The sequence below is a fragment of the Parasteatoda tepidariorum genome, chromosome 9 (assembly GCF_982258835.1).
Source record: "Parasteatoda tepidariorum strain Cologne lab strain chromosome 9, Ptep-v5.0, whole genome shotgun sequence".
Taxonomy (NCBI): domain Eukaryota; kingdom Metazoa; phylum Arthropoda; class Arachnida; order Araneae; family Theridiidae; genus Parasteatoda; species Parasteatoda tepidariorum.
In genome coordinates this window covers 96,620,118-96,640,461 of record NC_141763.1, presented here as the reverse complement: position 1 = coordinate 96,640,461, position 20,344 = coordinate 96,620,118, and the positions used below count along the sequence as shown (strand labels likewise).

At 30.9% G+C, this 20,344-nt stretch overlaps 1 protein-coding gene across 6 annotated transcripts in view; it reads left to right on the top strand.

Annotated features, from left to right (window-relative positions):
• The first annotated feature begins 1,513 nt into the window (after window positions 1-1,513).
• LOC107453045 (uncharacterized) overlaps window positions 1,514-20,344 on the top strand; it is a 29,592-nt gene continuing 10,761 nt past the window's right edge. The window contains exons 1-3 of one of the 6 annotated variants that reach the window (XM_087152456.1): window positions 1,514-1,995; window positions 4,963-5,114; window positions 9,668-9,826. The gene's annotated coding sequence lies outside the window, so the exon portion shown is untranslated. Of the gene's footprint in view, window positions 2,069-4,962; window positions 5,115-9,667; window positions 9,827-16,208; window positions 16,560-20,344 lie in introns of those variants that run through there. The other 5 variants (XM_087152454.1, XM_087152455.1, XM_087152459.1 and 2 more) reach the window with 5 other exon arrangements.

Below are 20,344 nucleotides of genomic sequence, written 5' to 3'. Positions count from 1 at the left end.
AATTGTTATCCTTTTATTAAATTTATTATTATTTAATTATGGCTGGCATTCTGTTAATTGTTTCTATTCTTCAATCAACTTAATTATTCATTATATGTTTTTATTTTAGGAGTCGCGTTAACTTCCACGTGTCTCCTCACTGGCTAACCCTGGGAGGTTTTCGTGTTTTTCCTCTTTATGTAATGCTAATGACGGTTAGTTTTCTTATATTTTAATTAACTATAATTACACTAATTAAAGTTTGCAGTATAGAAATTTCTACTAAAACTCTTCTCCATGAATGGCAAAAGAGGGTCAGGGAAGAGATATTAAAATAACACATTGATTACATACTTTGTTCTAGCAAAATATTATGAATAAAAATTACATTATACACTTTTAATATGAATTCGAAAAATTTCTCGTTATTAAATACATAAGATATAGCATAATTACTACTCTTAATATATATTTTTAGAATATTGCGAAAAAAAGTTTTAAAAAGTGTATTAATTAGGAACTACAGATCAGGGAATCAACTAAGGAATCAGGTCTGAAAACATCAAAACCAGTTTGACTGTCTGAAGTAACAAAGAGTAGCTTAACTCTAAGTATTACAGCTTATTTTTATTTTTTAATTTATCGTGATGAAATTTCGTGGTGTTTATAATAATCACATTTCTCATTCTTTCTATTTCATCTGGCAATCAAACTGGCTTCAATATTTTCAGTGTTGCGCTCCTAAGCATCGATTCATTATATTTTGATACCGTTTGTATTTTTCTCTCGTGAATATTAATTATGACCACTTATGTTCTTTTACTTCCTTTTTTTTTAAAAGAATTTTACAATACATGCGTGTATTTTCATATTTTTCTTCATTTGCTGATTAAAATGAAAATTTCATAATACTTTAGTGTTCTTGTGTATTTACATTAAAGCCCTAAAAACAGGGTTAAGTGCTTGTTCATGTTTGGGTGATGCGTGGTCTTGTGTGCTAGCTATTTTTTTTTCTTACCGTAAAAAAACATACTATCCCAGCTATTGGAGTAATTAAAACTATTTACTGAATGAAAAAATTGGAACCTTTTGAATTTTTTTAATGTAAATGTTTTTTTAAACCTACAAATGAGTGTACGATATATTTTTTTTAAAAAAAAGGAAAACTGCAGTTTTGTGATGCTTTATAGTATATTGGAAGATCTTTACGTCATTTATTCGATTTTAATTAATCTCACTTTATTCAGCAGCTAATTTTTTTAATTCTGAAACATCTCTAAAAAAAGAAACAAAGTTTAAAAAAGGGGGAATAATGTATTTAAAAAATAAATTCCGTTCTCAAAATGAATAAAAACAAGAAAATTATTACTACTAAATAAATAAAATGTATATAGAATGAACGAATTATCAGCAAATATAATTTTCATAATAAATTACAAGCTTATAACTAAAAAGAAAGCTATCGGTTTTTAAAGCGTTTCCCATATCAGTTCTTCAGAAGGACAGAGAGAGAAAAAGACATTTTCAAAAGGGAGCTAGACCTCCCACCGAGAAGATTAGTGAACTTGGGGGTGGAAGTTGCCTTCCTCCCTTACTCAAAGGTAGAAAGTGACTTGTGTTTCAAAGGCAATATTACAAAAAGTAATAAAGATTAAAAAAATTAACCTACATTTTCGTGGATAGGAAAGATTGAAAAAATTATTAGTATTTTTTTTTAATTGATCACTCCGATTCTTGAACAAGAAAAATCGATTCAAAGTATGACAAGCCCGCCATAGACTTTACATGTTAAAAGCAGAATTGAGGAGTCTGCTTGGTGCAACACTTTTCTCCCGGCAACCACGATTGTGGACCCGACTTTCTGATCATTTGAGCGCGCCCCTTGTTTTTTGTTCGCCAAGGAACGAACTATTCAGATGGGAGAACCGATTGCATTCAAAGAGCGCCCTCTAGGATCCTAAGATCTATCCAATACTCGACATGCTAAGCGGGTAAAAATGGTCAACAGTAAATGTGGTAGGTAAACAAATTCCAGCTCGAAAATTCATTTCAAGTCAATTCTAGGTATTTGGGTAAAATTGTTAAGAATGTAAATACTTCTAGTTTATTAAATATAATATTCGTATTTAAAAACTAATTCTTAACTCATTGACTGTATTTAAAAACTAATTTTTGTTTTTCTTGAACGAAAAACAAAGGCGATTCGTCTTTATAGTACTGAAAATTAACCTTGTTTGAATAAAAATGATGGGAAGACTATTTTTATTAAGTTCGTGTACCTCAAAAGTGTCGTGTTGGGATGCAGAATAACTGCACATCTTGATTTCTACAAAAATTTTCATGAGGCACTACAAATAGTTTACGTCTGACACCAAAAGGCATAATTATTTATATTGAGTAAATAAAATTAGAGCTGGAAAAATTAATTTTCTGTTTAAAGCAAATTTCTATATCTCATTGGTATAATCTATGTAATTATTGATTATTTCTTTCGTAAATGAATTATTAATCCTTATTATGTCCTACACTATTTACATCTGACACAATTGTATCCTTTATATTTCAATTTATTTTCCCCTATTTTCTTGTCTTATTACTTATAAGATGAAGTGAAATTTGCATGAAAGAACTGAATAAACCTATAAATTAATTTAAAATAGTATATTTCCCTTCAGTAAGCTAATTTCATGTTCTGTTTTACTATGCTTTGCTTTATTACTTTCTTATTATGCACTTACTAGCAATTTTCTTAATAAAATATTCCCCAATGTCCCATTATTCCTAATTTATTTAAAGCAGAAAATTTTTTATATGATAAACTATGTAAATTTTTTGTTGTTTATACTTTTTTTGAAATAAAAAAATATATGCTCTAAGATTGACTTTCAGCATGCCTTTAATTATTTTTATAAACTACAAATTTTTCTTTTCTTTTGATAATTGTTATATCGCTGGGCTTTGCTTTAAAAGCCAGACATCATAATGTATGTGAATGTATAATCAAGTATTTTGGAAATGAAGAAAAACTATGTATTATATTAGGGTATTAAATCTCTGGAAGCAGGTTAAGGTATTATTTCAACCTGGAGCAGGTAATGTTTGTTTTCCCTAAATCCCTTTCATTAATTATTTATTCCCTGTTTTCAAGTTCTCTTTTTCCCGCTCTGACGTACGAGCGAACCACCAATAGGTAGTAGCTATAGCTGTGACGAAATAATGTCGTCATCGAACCTGTGCAGCGTGGACGGTGTGGCGCGCGATCGACGAAGGAAGAGTTTTTTTTTTTTTTTCTCTCTCTTAGCTTCCCGAGGTGATGGTCGTGACTGGCGCCTGCAGGGTCCGAATCAAGTTAACGCGGCGGGACGGACGCGTCCCTATCTCCCGATGGACATAAGTTTTCCTATTTCTTTTCATATTGCTTCGTTTAACGCTAAATTTAAATAAACTAATTTTTTTTTTTTTTATTTATTAAATCCGTAGGATCCTATCAAATAAGTAATTCTAATAATTAAACTTAACTTCGTGGTAGCTGTGCCACGTGCTCGCGCTAATTTAACTTAATATGAAATGAAAACTTAATATTTTTTTTTATCTTTCCCTGCTCCAGAGAATCTTTTTTTATTGTATTAAAATGATTAGTAATGATTTTCATTGTCATGTTTAAATTAGAATGTTAAACCACATGAGGAATGTTATACTTAATTGTTTTAGAATGTTAAACCACATGAGTAATGTTATACTTAATTGTTTGAGCTGAACATGATTAATATGATTTTCAATAAATATTGTAATTTTATATAAACTTAACTCTCATTTATTAGCAGTTATTAATTGATTCACTTTAGGCAGTTATTGTGATTTTAGTAGCTTTTAGTTATATATTTGAATATTTTCCTGACAGGCTCGAACCTGATTTTAGATTAGCTTAAATAATTTATTTGGAGGAAAATGCTTGAATTACTTTGATTGCATAAAAATAATAAAATATTAAATCAAGATAAATAATTTTATTAAGAAATCTAAGCCTAGATGCAATTAGATTTAAGTATTAGTGAAGCACGTGTCGATCCACACGTGTTGATTTAGACTTGAACTAGAATAGTAAATTGTTAATTCTAATTTTTTCTTAATTAATTTCATAATTAAATTAATGAAACGGTTCGATAGTGATGAGTAATTATCAAGGAATATTAATCATTTTTCTCCACTAACTAGTTATTCAAATTCACAACGCAATTCAAATTAATGAAAGACACATTTTTAGGTACTGTTATATGTCTCCATAAAGCAAATATAACATAATTAAGGATAATTACTTTTTAAAATATGCACATAAATAGTATAAGAGGGTAATTCATAAATTGTTGAGGATAAAATTCAGTTATTACATAATATTATACATTTTTACGGCGTTAAGTGAGTGCTCTTTTCAGTGAGGAAGTGCTCTCTACTTTTTCATTCCTAGTGAGTATTCGTCATGATATATTGTAGAAAGTTGTACAGTGAATATCTTGTTTAAATCTGACAGTTTAATAGGGAAAGACCTTCAAAATGTAACTACCCTACTTTACACTACTTACTGGTTTTAATTTTAAAAATCACCATCAATTCCACAATCATTTCAAAGCTCAACCACATTGGGTCGAACTGGTAGAGTAAGGTTTATATTAACCTGTTACCAGTGTTTCAATTTATTTTTGCATGTTGATATGTCAAATAAATGTTGTTTTTATTATTTTTATCAAAACTGTCTCTTCAGTATAGCTTGATTCGTTACACTTCCTTTGCTAATAACTTTATTTGATAAACCATTTTAATTTTTTTTAACTGTAACTGTTCATACAATATGGAATTAAATAAGACTAGTGTACTGGTAAATATAATATTAAATTTAGTTTTAATAGTTATATTAAAATATTTTTTAATAAATTTAATTATGCAATAAATTGTATGAAACTGCATATTTTTAAATTTTTTTTCCAGGTCTGCTATTTAAATTGGATACATTGAACTGAGTTTCAATTCATTTGAAGATATCCTAGGATAATAGCTATGAAAAGGTTATCTAACATCTTAGTATTTGTTTCTACTGCCTCAGTGAATAGTTGAAGAAAGAAATTTTCATTACTTAATAGGTATGTTTTCATAATATTCATTCATTAATATCATTGTGTAAATTTGTATTGATAATAATTTAAAAATATCTGTTGCCTTAACTTTGAGCCTTTTTATATCCCTTAGTAATTCTATCCCTCAAATATTGAAAAAAATTTATTATTGCTTATTAAAATTTTATTTTGACTAGACATAATACAGTTTCCCCCTTTACTATTTCAGTTCATGTGAAAATATAGTAAGATAATTTAGGTACACACAATTAATATAGAGTGGCAGTATGAGTACTTCACCTCTATAAGCAGCCACTTACTTGAGCTTAATGCTGATGAAAAACATTACTCTTGTAACTTGTGTAATGAAAGTTTTTCAGGGAGTGCAATGTTGTTGAAGAAGGAATTTGGCTAAACGCTTCCTCCAGTTTCCCTTCACAATACGTTTTAGGGCTTTTTCCACGATCTGAACTGTTCTTTCAGCCTGACCATTTCCGAACGGACGCCTTGGTGCAATCATAACCCCTCTGACGAGATTCCTCTCTAAGAAAGTCTGGAACTCCAATGCTCGAAACTGATATCCGATGCCTTAGCTTCCTCCCCATCAACAGTTTTGCAAGACTAGCACTTATTGTGGTGGTGGGAGTGCAATGTTGTTGAAGAAGGAATTTGGCTAAACGCTTCCTCCAATTTCCCTTCACAATACGTCTTACGGCAGTTTTCACGGTCTGAACTGTTCTTTCAGCCTGACCATTTCCGGACGGACGTCTTGGAGCGATCATAACCCTTCTGACGAGATTCCTCTCTAAGAAAGTCTGATACTCCAATGCTCGAAACTGTCCTCCGTTATCGGAAACTGTGACTTCAGGTATCCCATGGGTAGCAAAGATTTCTCGCAGGACGTCGACTGTTGCAGAAGCAGACGTAGAAGTCATATGACGCACTTCTATCCATTTTGACATGGCATCTACTAAGATTAGGAATTCTTGTTCTTGGAACGAACCTGCAAAATCTATATGAAGACGGGACCAGGGTTTCTCTGGAATCTCCCAGGGATGCACTGGAGCTTTAGAAGTGGCATCCTTGAACATGCACTTCTATGTCATAGTCCATGCCTGGCCACCACGCGTATAAACGTGCGAGAGCTTTCATTCTCTCAATTCCTGAATGTCCGAGATGTAGAGCCTGGAGAACACGTGATTTTCCCAACACTGGGATAACTACTCTATTACCCCATAATAAGCAATTTCGATGAGTTGAAAATTCGTTACGTTTCGAGAAAAAAGTCTGAAATTTTTTATCCGGTTTTTCATTTGGCCATCCTCTAAAAGCCCAATTTAGTACTCTTGACAAAATTGGATCACGCAAAGTTAATTTTGCAATCTCTGCTGCCTGAAGCGGAGGATCTTGTAAATTCTCGGTAAACAATACCTCTAAAGGACCGGGAACCTCAAATTTATCCGTATCTTTTAGAAGTCTACTTAAAGAATCTGCATTTTGAATTTTTTTCCCTGGTCCATGAATTGGAGTATAATCATATGCATTAAGTATTAAAGACCATCTCAGCATACGCGGGGAGATATGCAGAGGCTGATAATCAGTTATAATAGTGAATTTATGTCAATAAACAAAATGGTGAAATTTTTTTATACCGAAAACAATTGCCAACGCTTCTTTGTCGATTTGCGCATAGTTTCTTTCTGTCGACGTGAGCGTACGAGGTGCGAAAGCTATTGGTGCTTCACAACCATTATGACGAACATGACTTAAAACAGCTCCTACGCCAAACGGAGATGCATCGCAAACTAAAGTTATCTGCAATTTTTCATCGAACCGAACCAAAACCACTTCGGAACTTAACAATTCTTTTAAATATCGAAAAGCTTCATCGTGGACTTCAGACCATTTCCACACTGAATCCCTATCTAGAAGCCTATGTAATACTTCAGCTTTAGTAGCTTTGCCCTTCAGAAAACTATTATAAAAGTTTATCAAACCCAAAAAACGCCTTTAACTGGACTTTATTTTTAGGTACGGAAGAAGCATGAATCGCTTCTACTTTACTTTTAGAGGGGTGGATGCCCTTCGCATCGATACGGTAGCCCAAAAAATCTTTTTCCGTTACCCCAAATAAGCATTTGTTTCCATTTGCTTTAAGTCCCGCTTTTCTTAACCGAGCGGCTAACTCTTCTTCCAAACTTCCTCTGACAAGTACATCATCAAAATAAGGAACAACGCCTTCTAATTTTTGAAACAAATCTTCGATTAAATTTTGAAATATTCCTGGGACTACGTTAATTCCGAATTGAAGTCTTTTTATCTTATACGCACCCTTATGCGTGATGATAGCCTGAGCTTCAGCAGAAGCATCATCAACCGGTAATTGTAAATATGCCTGAGCCAAATCTATCTTAGCATAATAACCTCCTCCCTTAAGATTCGACAGAAGATGATTTACCGCGGGAATTGGATAAGGATGTGCGCTCATTGTTTGTTTAACGTGATTTTATAATCACTGCATAAACGTACTTCACCTGACGGTTTAATCACTGGAACAGCCGGTGTTGACCATTTTGGGTTTGAAATTTCTTCAATAACTCCTTCACTTTGAAGTTTTGCTAGAGCAGCTTCAATTTTAGACCTCATTGTCAAAGGCATGCTTCTTGCTTTACATCTAACAGGCGCCATATCCGAATTTATAGGAAGCGATACTGGATTACCCGTATACGAACCCAATTTATTATCAAAAATATCATCATATTTTTTAAGAACTTTTTCAATAATACCCGTTCTAATTTCGTTTACTTCTGTTATTGAAATTCCTAATGGTTCAAACCAAGAATACCCCAAAATATTCGTACAATGATTACTTGAAGTTAACAATTCTAACTTAGATTTGAAAAGGCTATGCACAACTTCAACTTTACATACACCAGCTAGTGAAATCCCATTTTCGGAAAAGTTGCTCAGTTTAATTAAAGTTTTTTCTCAGAACGGAAAACTTTATTCAACGGTTGCTAAGAAATAATCGAATAATAGGAACCCGAATCAATTTCCATTTCTAATTTTTCCTTATCAACCTCAACAATAACGTTTTTCTTAAACTTAAAACATTAAAATATTCGGGTTGAACCTCAATTTCATTTGCACGCTGTTTTTCAAACCTATTTTTTTTTTCGACAAACTTTTACAACGTGACCCTTAAGACCACACGAATGGCATATTACATTTTTGAATTTGCACGTCGAACGTTCATGTTTACCACTGCAACCGAAACTTACTTTTGAATTTGCTATTATTACCTGAAACATTAGAATTTTGTTTACTAAATCGCGCATTATTTCTTTTGTTCCAACCACGTACGAAACCAACCACATCCGAATTCTCAGAATAAGAATAATTTTGGGTATGAATATGCTTTGATTGGGAAGCCGCAACCTCAGATGCTATGGCAACAAAAATTGCATTTTCAAGAGTTAATTTGGATTCAGTCAACAATCTTCTTTGAACCTCTTCATCACGAATACCGCAGACTAATTGATCTCGTAATCGTTCTGACAAAGTTTCCCCAAAATTACAATCTTCGGCCAGCTTTCTTAATTCGGTAACGTAAGCATTCACTAACTTTGATTGAAATCTTTTATTAAACTTGTAACGTTGAAATATGTTTGAAGATTTAGGACAAAAATGTTCTTTTAAAAATCGAATTAAATCTTGAAATTTAAATTCTGTAACTTCCTTTGGCGAAACTAAAGTTCGAATTATTGACAATGTTTTAATTCCACAAACAGCTAAAAGAGTCACACGCTTCTACGATAGAATTAGCCTCCTAAAAGTAAGTAATTTGATCAGCATGTAATTCGAATGAATTTGGATTTGAAGTATCAAATTCCTGAATAAGAGCCTACGTCGCCATCTTAGTGCGGAAATTTAACTTAAGCCAGACGAAATATCGAAAATAGAAAAGCGCATTTAAGCATTTAAAACACCTACCAGAAGCATTAAATAATACCAGTATTGGATCACATCAACAACTCATGACCAGCTGTCTTCAAGAAATTGCGTTTTCACAGAAATCCAATTGAAGCTGAACTTCTTCATGCCATGCAGTAAGATTCCATTTTTAGTAGAGTAAGATCAGTGGTATAAATCCCATTAGTCGTCACCACGTGTTGAATTGTGAAGTATCCTTGGTGTTGTATTCCAAGTAAGACACATAATATGTTAAAATATATATGTAATATAACAACAAAACATAAGTAACATGCTAGCAGCCCGTAACAAAGATTAGCGATGAACATCTATTAGTAACGTGTTTATATACTCTCTGGAAAGGTAAGGCAGCGCCGCTGCTCAGAAACTACAGGCTGTCGTCATTGACTCGTAGTGATGACGGAAAGTGACGTTGGCTGACATCACAACAGTAACCATACACACATTGTGGAATAACATGAGACTGTTGTATCTGTTGATATAATATGAAATTTAATTTCTAATGGTTATAAAAATATGTTTTTTGCATGAACTAAATTTTGCAATAAGTTGTATGAAACTGCATATTTTAAATTTTTTTCCCTCAGGTTCTGCTATTTAAAATTGGATACTTTGATCTACATTTCGTGAGTCTTGAAGATAACCTTGAATAATAACTCCGAAAATAGTATCTAACATCTTAAAACTTGTTTCTACTGCCACAAAGAATAGTTGAAGAAAGAAATTTTCATTACTTAATAGGACTAGTACGTTTCCTTAATACTCATTCATTAATAATATTGCATGATTTTGTAATGAAAATAAGTTAGACATGCCTGTTGTCTTAGCTTTGGGCTTTTTGTATCCATCAGTTAATTCTATCACTCAAATGTTATTGTAAAATTTTTATTGTAGCTTTTTAAAAATCTATTTTGACTAGGCATAGTAGAGTCTACCCGTATAAAATTTTACTATTTCAGTTCATGTGAAAATGTAATACGATAATTTAGTTAAGTTTATACAGAGTGTCGGTATGAGTGCCTCTAATAGCAGCCACTTACTCAATCTTACTGTTCCGACTGATGAAAAACATTCTTGTAGTATGTATAATAAGAGTTTCCCAAAAAAGGATAATTTAAGTAAGCACTTACCTGTTCATACTGTAGAAAAACCTTATTCTTGTAACTTGTGTAATAAGACCTTTCCACAGAGGAGTCTCCTGACTCGGCACAGTTATGTTCATACTGGTGAAAAACCTTTTTCTTGCAGTATATGTAATAAGAGCTTTTCGCAAAGAGCTCAATTAAGTAGACACTTTGCTATTCATACTGGAGAAAAACCTTTTTCTTGTGGCATATGTAATAAGAGTTTTGCAGAGATGCGTGACCTGACTGTTCACAGCCGTGTTCATACTGGTGAAAAACTTTTTTCTTGTAGTTTGTGTAATAAGAGTTTTTCAGGGAAGGGAACACTAAGGAGACACTATCTCACTCATACTGGTGAGAAACCTTATTCTTGTAGCGTATGTAATAAGAGTTTTTCATATAAGTGTGATTTAACTAAACACAGTCATACTCATACTGGTGAGAAACCTTTTTCTTGTAGTATATGTAATAAGAGCTTTTCACTGAGTCGCTATCTGACTGAGCACAGTCATGTTCATACGGGTAAAAAACCTTTCTCGTGCAGTATTTGTAATAAGAGCTTTACACGGAGTAACTATCTCACAAAGCACCATTGTGCTAATACTGGTTAGACTATCTCTTCTTCCAGTATATGTAGCAAGATTTTTACGGTTGTAACCTGATTGTGCACAGTCTTGTTCATAATTGCATAGCTGTCAACTCTACTGGATTTTGCCAGTTTCTCCTGGTCGACTGTTTTAATAAAAATTCTCCTGGTTTTTGTACATTTTAGAAAATACTCTAAAGTTGAGTAAGTTTCCTTGAAAAAATCCCTATTGAGATAGAATTGTTGCGCAAATTATTGCTTACTTGAATATTAAATGAGTTTCGCTAATGCATAATAAGGTGAGCCTCTTTTATGAAATTCAGTTGACTTTCTTTGACGAATTAAATGCCTATTACTATTCAATATTATGAATAAACATTATACATAGCATTTCAAGCTCATTTAATGTGAAATTATAACTCAAAAATGTTGTAGTTTTTCTATTTTGATGACTGAAAATCTCTAAAATTACCTATGTGTAAGATATCTATATATTTTTCAACAATTATCATGGAATTCATATTATTTCGTAAAATCTGCTGGATATTTTCCTATTAGCGTTGCCAGCTATGTAATTGAAAAACCTTGTTCCTTTCATTTGTTTTTATGCTCTGTTTTTTTTTCTATGTTTCTTTGTTATTCTCTCTCGGCTGCTAAGGTTTTGTTTCTCATCTTTATTTTCCTTTTTTCGTTGAAAAGGGGCATCTACTTTTGAGTGCTTGAAACATGTCTATAAGACATGTATTATTAGGAATTGCAAAAATGTACAAAGTTGCTCTTACAAAAATTTTAAACATTAAATCCCAATGCAATTGAAAGTTTCATTATGTAATATTTTTATAACCACAATTCAATGAAATGATAATTTACTTATAAAAATGTTTTTTAAATGTGTACTGTTTTCCCTATAGTCCATTCCACCTTAAGTTGGCACTGGAGAGAAAGGTAGGTAGACCGGATTACAGCCGTTGTCATGAAAACTGGGTTACCCTTTAAGTCAGTTGGGGGATGAGGTAGCAAAAAAGGGAGAGAAAGTGGCCAGTATTGGCGTTTACGAAAGCAAAACGCCGATATTTTTTTTAAACCAAGAATCGTACTAAAATTTTGAACAGAATACGGAAAAGAACACGATTTTTTAGAGCATTTCTAATAATTATTATTTTAAGATACTAGTTGTAAGCTGATTTCTTAATTAGTATTTAAAAAGCAGATTTTCTTATTATGATTTTTTAACTGAACGAAACTAATTTTAAACAACAGAAATATAAATGTATATATTTTTTGCTGAAATCTATTTTATATGCTTATATTTTGAAGATTAATGTACATTAATTTACCCCACATTGGTGTTTTGATGGGGAAGGAAAAATCAGCAGTACAGGAAATTATTGATCAGGAAAAAGATCATACTTATGTTTTATAATATTTACTGTTCTTTTTTTCTTATTATTATGATTTTTTAATTAAACAAAACTAATTTTAAGAAAAAAATATATATTTACAAAAATTATTTTTTGCTGAAATCGAAGTAAAAAAAAGGAAATGCATATATGAGCATAAATACGTGTTTTATGTTCATCTCTTAGACTCAACAGGATCCTGGTGCTTATCATGTTATTCATCTAATATTTTAACAGTTGACAGTTCCTTTTGCAAACTCTTTGTGAAGTAGCCCTGAATTGAATTCAATCCACAATTTCTCATCAGGAGAAATTCTACTTGGGTGGTTAGGCGCATTTCTTCAAAAGAAAATACATATTTTAAAATATTAGAACCTTCCTTTACTTTTCAGGATCTTTGCGGGTGAAAGGAGGTTTAAGAGAAAAATCCGTATAATTAGTTATTTAAGTATAGTAGAATTAGTTAGTCTCGAAATATTTTGTCAGATACTGAAATATCTTAATATTTTCTACATAAGTAAAAGAATTTCTCCGCTTTTTTGGCTTTGTATTTCAAAAATTATAATTAAAATATTGATTGGTTTAAATTAACCCTTCGATATTTAAAAGAAATTAATGATTCAAATTTTGTGTCTTTTTTTAAATTATTTCAATTCTTATACATTTTATTAGTTTATAACTAATGGATTTGCACACTTATATTATGGAATTTGTATTTCAGATAATATTTAAAAGTCCCTTTAATTAAACAAACTAAGAATCTTAAATTTCCGCCATCACATTATTAAAGTTCCTATAAAAAGCGAATTGTTCTTCAGAGCTACACATGGCGCAAAAGACACAAAATTTGAATCTTTATACAGAGATTGAATAAAGCGAAAAAAAATTTTTTCTTTTGTCTTAAAAAAATAATAATTAAATCACATGTTGAATTAGCTACACAGCAAATATGCTCAATTGTCATCAGTTTAATAATATTCACCTGTGTATTTGTTTTTTTGTTTTTTTTCATTCATTCTGAAGGAGAAAAATTTTTCATTAAATATTGTACACATGATGTTAATATTTAGAAAATTAAATAATCAAATACAAAAAGAAAGTGAAATAAGAACTGCACAAGAGATAGGACACTTAAGCAAAGGCAAGGAGAATGGAAAGAGCTGGCTGACCAGTGTAAAAACATAGCTAACGCGCCAATTCCTTGGCTTTGAAAACTAATCCAGCGCCAAATTAAAACACCTCCTTCTTCTTTGTACATTCGCTTCACTAAGAAGGTATACGTAAGTTAAATACATTTAAGCATGAAAAACTTCTAATGCATGTTTCAATATAAACTTTTTTTACTATACAATATTTATTTATATTTGTACGCGCATTTAAACTGTAATTAATTCCAAAATAAAGAACTACTTTTCAAATGTGGAGTATTACATTTCCTACCCTTCCCTGCAGTGCCAACTTAAGGTGGAATGGACTATAGCCTGTGAGTCTGGTTACCTATAGTTTCAAACTATATTTTAAAATATAGCTCCTTGCACCTATTAATTGCTGAAATTCTCTTTCTAGAATTCTTATTCTGTATTTTTTTTTGTTAATTGAGATACTAGAGCTTTTTATAGAATCTCTTTCCCTTTATATGAAACACAATTTCACCTATTAATTGCTTAAATACTCTTTCCAGAATTATTGTTCTGATGTAGTTTTTGTTATTGAGATACTAGAACTTATTATAGAAGCCCTCTTTCCCTTTATGTGAAACAATTTCACCTATTAATTGCTTAAATACTCTTTCCGGAATTCTTGTTCTGATGTAGTTTTTGTTATTGAGATACTAGAACTTATTATAGAAGCTCTCTTTCCCTATACATAACATGAGACACAATTTCACCTATTAATTGCTGAAATACTCTTTCTTGAATTCTTGTTCTGATAAACTTTTTGTTATTGAGATGCTAGAGCTTATTCTAGAAGCTCTCTTTATCTTTACATAACATAAGACACAATTTCACAGTTGAAAAAGCAACGTAAAGGGCCATTGCATGAGTATATTTTTCTGGTTAAAAATTAGTTTGAAAATTAATGCCTTTCATATAAAAAAAAAACAATTTTTTTCATCACATAAAAATTTAGTAGATTTTCATATTTTAAAAACAGAATACGCAAATCCCATGTTGGTAATTTAATCATATTAGTACTGTCATTAAAAATATTTGTAGAGTCCAACCTAACTTAAAAATATAGTTTCCATAGGTGTCAACTAATAACTAAAGCAAATAGCTCATAACAATAACAAGTTTTTATTGTAAGCAAAAATAACAATAACGAAATCAGTTAATTAAATTATTCTAAATGAATCATGGTGTTCTAAAATATGGTTACAATTAACCATAAAACAATAGTTATCAAATCATAGTTAAATTACGAAAAACAATAAACTCAATTAAGTTTTAAAAAATACAATTAAACCTTGAAAAAACCAAAAACTCCAAAAAAAAAAAAGCAAGAGATCTATCAGATTGCATTTTTTCCTAAGGGGAGAAACAACTTACAACCTTGTTTCAGTAAATATAATGTAGTAAAAACAAAAAAGTACTCATCTGTTGTAGACTATTACTAATATCTGTAATATCATTTTAATTTTTCAAAACTATATTTCTTAAGTTTATTGCACTGTAAAATTAGTTTTTACTTGACCTTGTGAATCTAATATAAATATAGTTTTTATGATTAAATACTTTAGGTAGTGCTATTTTTAAGGATTATTAATGAAATGCTTGTTTATCATGACTTTCTGAAAATTTGTTTTGTTTACATTTATTTGATCACTTAAATATTAAAACTAGGGGGCTGAGCCCCCTGTTCGCTGCCGCTCACCAACCCCGATTATTGCTTCGCAATAATTGTCTTTTCTTGGCAGAAAACAATTTTTCTACTAAAGTTAAAACTATTCACTTAACATATATGTACTAAAAGGAATTCTGTTTACTTACTCTTGTGCCTCTACTTCCCACGTCTAAATATTACTCTCAAATATTACTTCACCCAAATATTAGATCTCTTGGTGAACGGAAGTGATTTTTCGAAGTAATCATTTTTTAAAATGACATTTATATTCTTATAGCATTGTATTGTTCAAACAAATTTGATGAGCTCACAACCATAATTTAATACTCTTGCTAATAGTAGCAGTACTGGAAAATAAGTTTAAATTAGGGATACAAAAATATTTAAAGAAAAACAATACCTTTACGACTATTGTTAATTTTGTGCTGATGACAACCAAAACAATATGGAAATGAATGAGGGAAAACTGGATCCTACCACGTGATTTTCTGGCCAATAAAAATGCACCGACAACAATGGAAAACTGCGACACCATCATTAGAATTTTATATATAGTAAGATTATGATATTACTAGAGCTGCTGAAAAAGCCTGGATATAATATGAAAATCCCATAATTAAAAAGTTGTATAAAAAGAGCTATAAGCAAAAGCATGTTTATTTTATATTTTTTTCCATGGTTTTTAAATTTGTGAAATTCGTAAATTTTTTTTTTTTTTTTTTTTTTTTTGATAAATAAATACTTTAAGTTGCTACTTTATTGATGCTTAATATTTTGCTATTCATATTCATTCACATATAAAAATATAGGTGCTCGTGTGAATTTTCTTCTTTTTTGTGTCTCTGCTTTTTTTTTATCCCTCTGTTTTGTTCATTAATTTCACTGTCCCAAACAATTAAATGACGCTGGATTTTTACATATCTTGTTATCCCAAAATTAACTTATATACCTATATAGCTATAATAGAAATATTTGCTTCAAATTTTTTCTACATCAAATAAATAATCTGTTTATCATGTGTAATTTTTTATTTGTGCAGTTCACCTTGTTCTCTTTTTTTTAATTTTAATATTTGGTTTAATTACTTATTATATTTAGTCTATAATTGATAAAAACTTCTACAGCGATTAGATGAAAATTTTCACTTGCACCAAAGACTTCCATTTCTCATAACTCTATTTGATAATCCATTTTAGACTATTTTAACTGTAACCATACACACAGTGTGAAATTCCATGAGACTTGTATCTGTTGATATAATATGAAATTTGATTTCTAATGGTTATTAAAAAAAAAATTTTTTTTACTTAAACTAAATTTTGCAATAAGTTGTGTGAAACTGCATATTTTTCAATCTTTTTCCTCGGATCTGCTATTTAAAATTGGATACTTTGATCTACATTTCGTGAGTCTTGAAGATAACCTTGAATAATAGCTCCGAAAATAGTATCTAACATCTTAAAACTTGTTTCTACTGCCACAAAGAATAGTTGAAGAAAGAAATTTTCATTACTTAGTAGGACTAGTACGTTTCCTTAATATTCATTCATTAATAACATTGCATAATTTTGTTATGAAAATAACTTAGACATGTCGGTTGCCTTAGCTTTGAGCCTTTTGTATCCATCAGTTAGTTCTATCACTCAAATATTATGGTTAAATTTTTATTGTAGCTTTTTAAAAATCTATTTTGACTAGGCATAATAGAGTCTTAGTTACACACAGTTAAAGAGAGTGTCGGTATGAGTGCCTCTATTATCAGCCGCTTACTCAAGCTTAATGTTCCGACTGATGAAAAACATTATTCTTGTAGTAGTATGCATAACAAGAGTTTCATAAAAAAGGATAACTTAAGTAAGCACTTACCTGTTCATTCTGGCAAGAAACCTTATTCTTGTGGTATATGTAATAAGAGTTTCTCACAAAAGATAGTTTAAGTTATCACTTACCTGTTCATACTGGAGAGACACCTTTTTCTTGTAGCATTTGTAATAAACGTTTTACGAAGAAGTGTAGCCTGACTGTTCACAGCAGTGTTCATACTGGTGAGAAACCTTTTTCTTGTAGTTTGTGTCATAAGAGTTTTTCACGGAAGGGACTACTTACTTGACTCATACAGGTGAGAAACCTTATTCATGTAACATGTGCAGTAAGACTTTTGTTCAGAGAACTCATCTGACTTGGCACAGTCGGGTTTATTCTGGTGAGAAACCTTATTCTTGTAGAATTTTAGGTTTTTAATAAGAGTTTTTCAATGAAGGGAAAACTAAGTAAAAATTGTCTCACTCATATTTGTGAAAAACTTTGTTCTTGTTATGTGTGTAATAAGATTTTTGCACAGAGGAGTCACCTGACTCAGCACAGTCATGTTCATACTGGTGAAAAAGCTTTTTCCTGTAGTATATGCAATAGTAACTTTTCACGCAATTGGTATCTAAGTGTACACAGACGTGTTCATACTGGTGAAAAACCTTTCTCCTGTAATATATGTAATAAGAGCTTTTCTCGGAGTAGCTATCTAACTGAGCACAGTCGTGTTCATACTTGTTAGACCACCTTTTCTTATAGTATATGTAATGAAAGTTTTACACAGAGGTGTTCATACTGGAGAGAAAATCCTGATTCAGAATAAAAGTAGTTTTTGAAAAATAACACATTTATTCACAGTGAAAATATTATGTTTATAAAAAAATTAAGTAGTTTTTTTTTTAAAAATTAAAATACATTTAAAGATAGTAAAAATGCAATTTAAAAAGGAAAAAGAAAATTTAGATGATTTTGATCGCAGGAGTCGCATGTATCTACTGGAAGCAAAACCCTTCGGCCCTGCCACAAACACGACATTTCATTCAGATGTAGTTCAACACAATCAACATTCAATCCTGAGATTGTGAGAAAAAAATCTCAGGAAATTGGAGGATATCAAGACGGCGATGAGGGGCTAGCTGCCTACTTGAGAATCGGCGGAAATCGTTGCGAGGGTCCGACGCATAGGGCTGTCTGGTTCAAATTCCTCATAAATTTACCAAATACCACAGACGAATTTAAATTGAAACTCAAACAAATGCACGAACACCACTTAACCCCATCCCTACATCTTCAAGCTGGATGCTTTTGTATAATTTTTTTTTTTTAAATCTTTATTTATGGTAGTGGTTTTTTTTTTAAAATCATTTTGTATATTTTACTTTCTTTTGAATTACTTGTGTTTAGATTGTTTTGAAAGCATTTTGTCTTTGAATTATTGTATTTATTGATTGTCTTTGATTTTGTAATTATTTTGTATAAATTCTGTTTTTCATGATTAAAAGTGTGGGAGCTCTGGAAAAAACCACCCTTTTTAGCTGCTCGTTTGCTATGTTTTTTAAAATTTGATACCAATCTTCATCATCAAATTCCAATCTATGTAAAAAAAACGGTTTTGGTGTCCATTCTTTGTATCTGGCAAGTGAAAATACATGCTAATATTGGAGATTGAATAAGATCCGGTTTTTTTCAAGATGCGAGTAATGCACGCCTAAGTACACATTTCCGAAATTTCTTTGAAGGTTGAGTATCAAAAACACTATCTCTATACTTCATATATGTGTAACATTTCATACAAGACAACGTAAAATAAAAATCAGTAAGCACATTAAAGAATAAATGGATTTATTTACAATTCTTTCACAAATTCTGCTTAAATTTTATCATACTCAGACCAGTGACTTGAACACTATACAACACTTCAAGACTTTTATATTTTGTATCTAAAAGAGAGAGAAAAAAGCATCGAAATTGTAACAAACGTTGTAATTTATTATGATTATGATTACGTCAACATCGCCGAGTTTCTGGTGGGGGCATGGATTTAGAAAAGCTTACTAGCCCCAGGGGAGTCACGTTTTTCGGCCATTCCCAGACGCGACTTTCCACATTGTCGACTCCCGGGCACCTCTTTGGCACCGTATTTTGAAATTCGCCAAGATTTCTCGCGAAAATCTTCGAACACTATTTCTCACATGTTTCACTTGGAACATACGATTTAAAAAAACACATGAGTGAACATGAGGTGTGAATAAATTTTGCTGCTTCATAAGTTTTTGCATATTATCAGCCTCTTTATAATCAGACTTTCTGAAACACATTTTTATTTCTTAGTTTTTTGTTTCCTTTTTAGTTTTAAACTTGTTTTATAATTCTTGTTTCGTTTCTTAAAAGATTTAGTTTGTTTTATATCTGAATTTTTTTTTTCTCTTCTGTGAGTAAGATATAGCTTTTTAATTATTTTTATAAATTTATTTCAAATAATTTATGGTGTCTTTACCAAGTATGTGGATGCAATATTTGATAATGCAGCAGGCTTTTGTACCTTTTTAATTAGTTTTTAAATCCATTAATTTAAGTAACTGCACAAATCATGAGTTTCAAGCATTTTCTTTTTGTATGTGTGTAATGATGTGGAAATTGTTGCTGTTAGCTTTATACCTTAATTTATTCTTTTTTTGAGACTGATATCTATGATTAAATTTGATGTAATGATTCCCATTTGCAGTTTTTGTGCCAATAATATTTACGTCTAAACAATCGTACTTAGCTTTGACACTTTTTTGTAAATGTTATGTCCCAAACAATAAATTCCTTTATGCGTGTTAGCCAATTCCACAACTTTGGTCGTCAAGGGTTAAAATTGTGCAGCAGTTAAAGTATATTTATTAGGTGAACACAATTTTGATAGAAAAAACTTTTTATGATATGTAAAATAATGCTTGTCTAATTTAAACAGTAGGCTTCTGCTTTGACATTCTCATATCATAACTATATAGCAATTTAAAGACCATCTGTTTATTTATTCCTGATTCAGGATAGACATAATGTATGACAAGGTATTGAGTCAAATAAGAGATTCTTAACAATTTTTATATTTAATAATTTACTTTAAATAAAGAAAGTAGTTTTAAAGCAATCGGGCTGAAAGGCTGAGAACTTGCACTTTTCTCTAAAACAATTAATCGATGTTGTGATAATAAAACAAGACTCTTACGATCAGTTATCACAACAAAAGTACCAAATAAGAAAGTACCAAAAGTTTACCAAATAAACAATTATTACCATTTTGCAAGGGACAGAAAAAAAATTAGGTCATACAGCTTTCAGACACACAGAATGCATGGCAATCTAAGAATCAATGTTTGAAGTTTTAAAGAAATTACAAACCATAAAAGCAATTGTGTAAGCAAAAATAAATAATCAAAAAAACAAGTTGTTACAAAAGAGACTATTATATGATTCGAGCAACTAAAAAATTCTTTTAAAATTTTAGAGACGAAT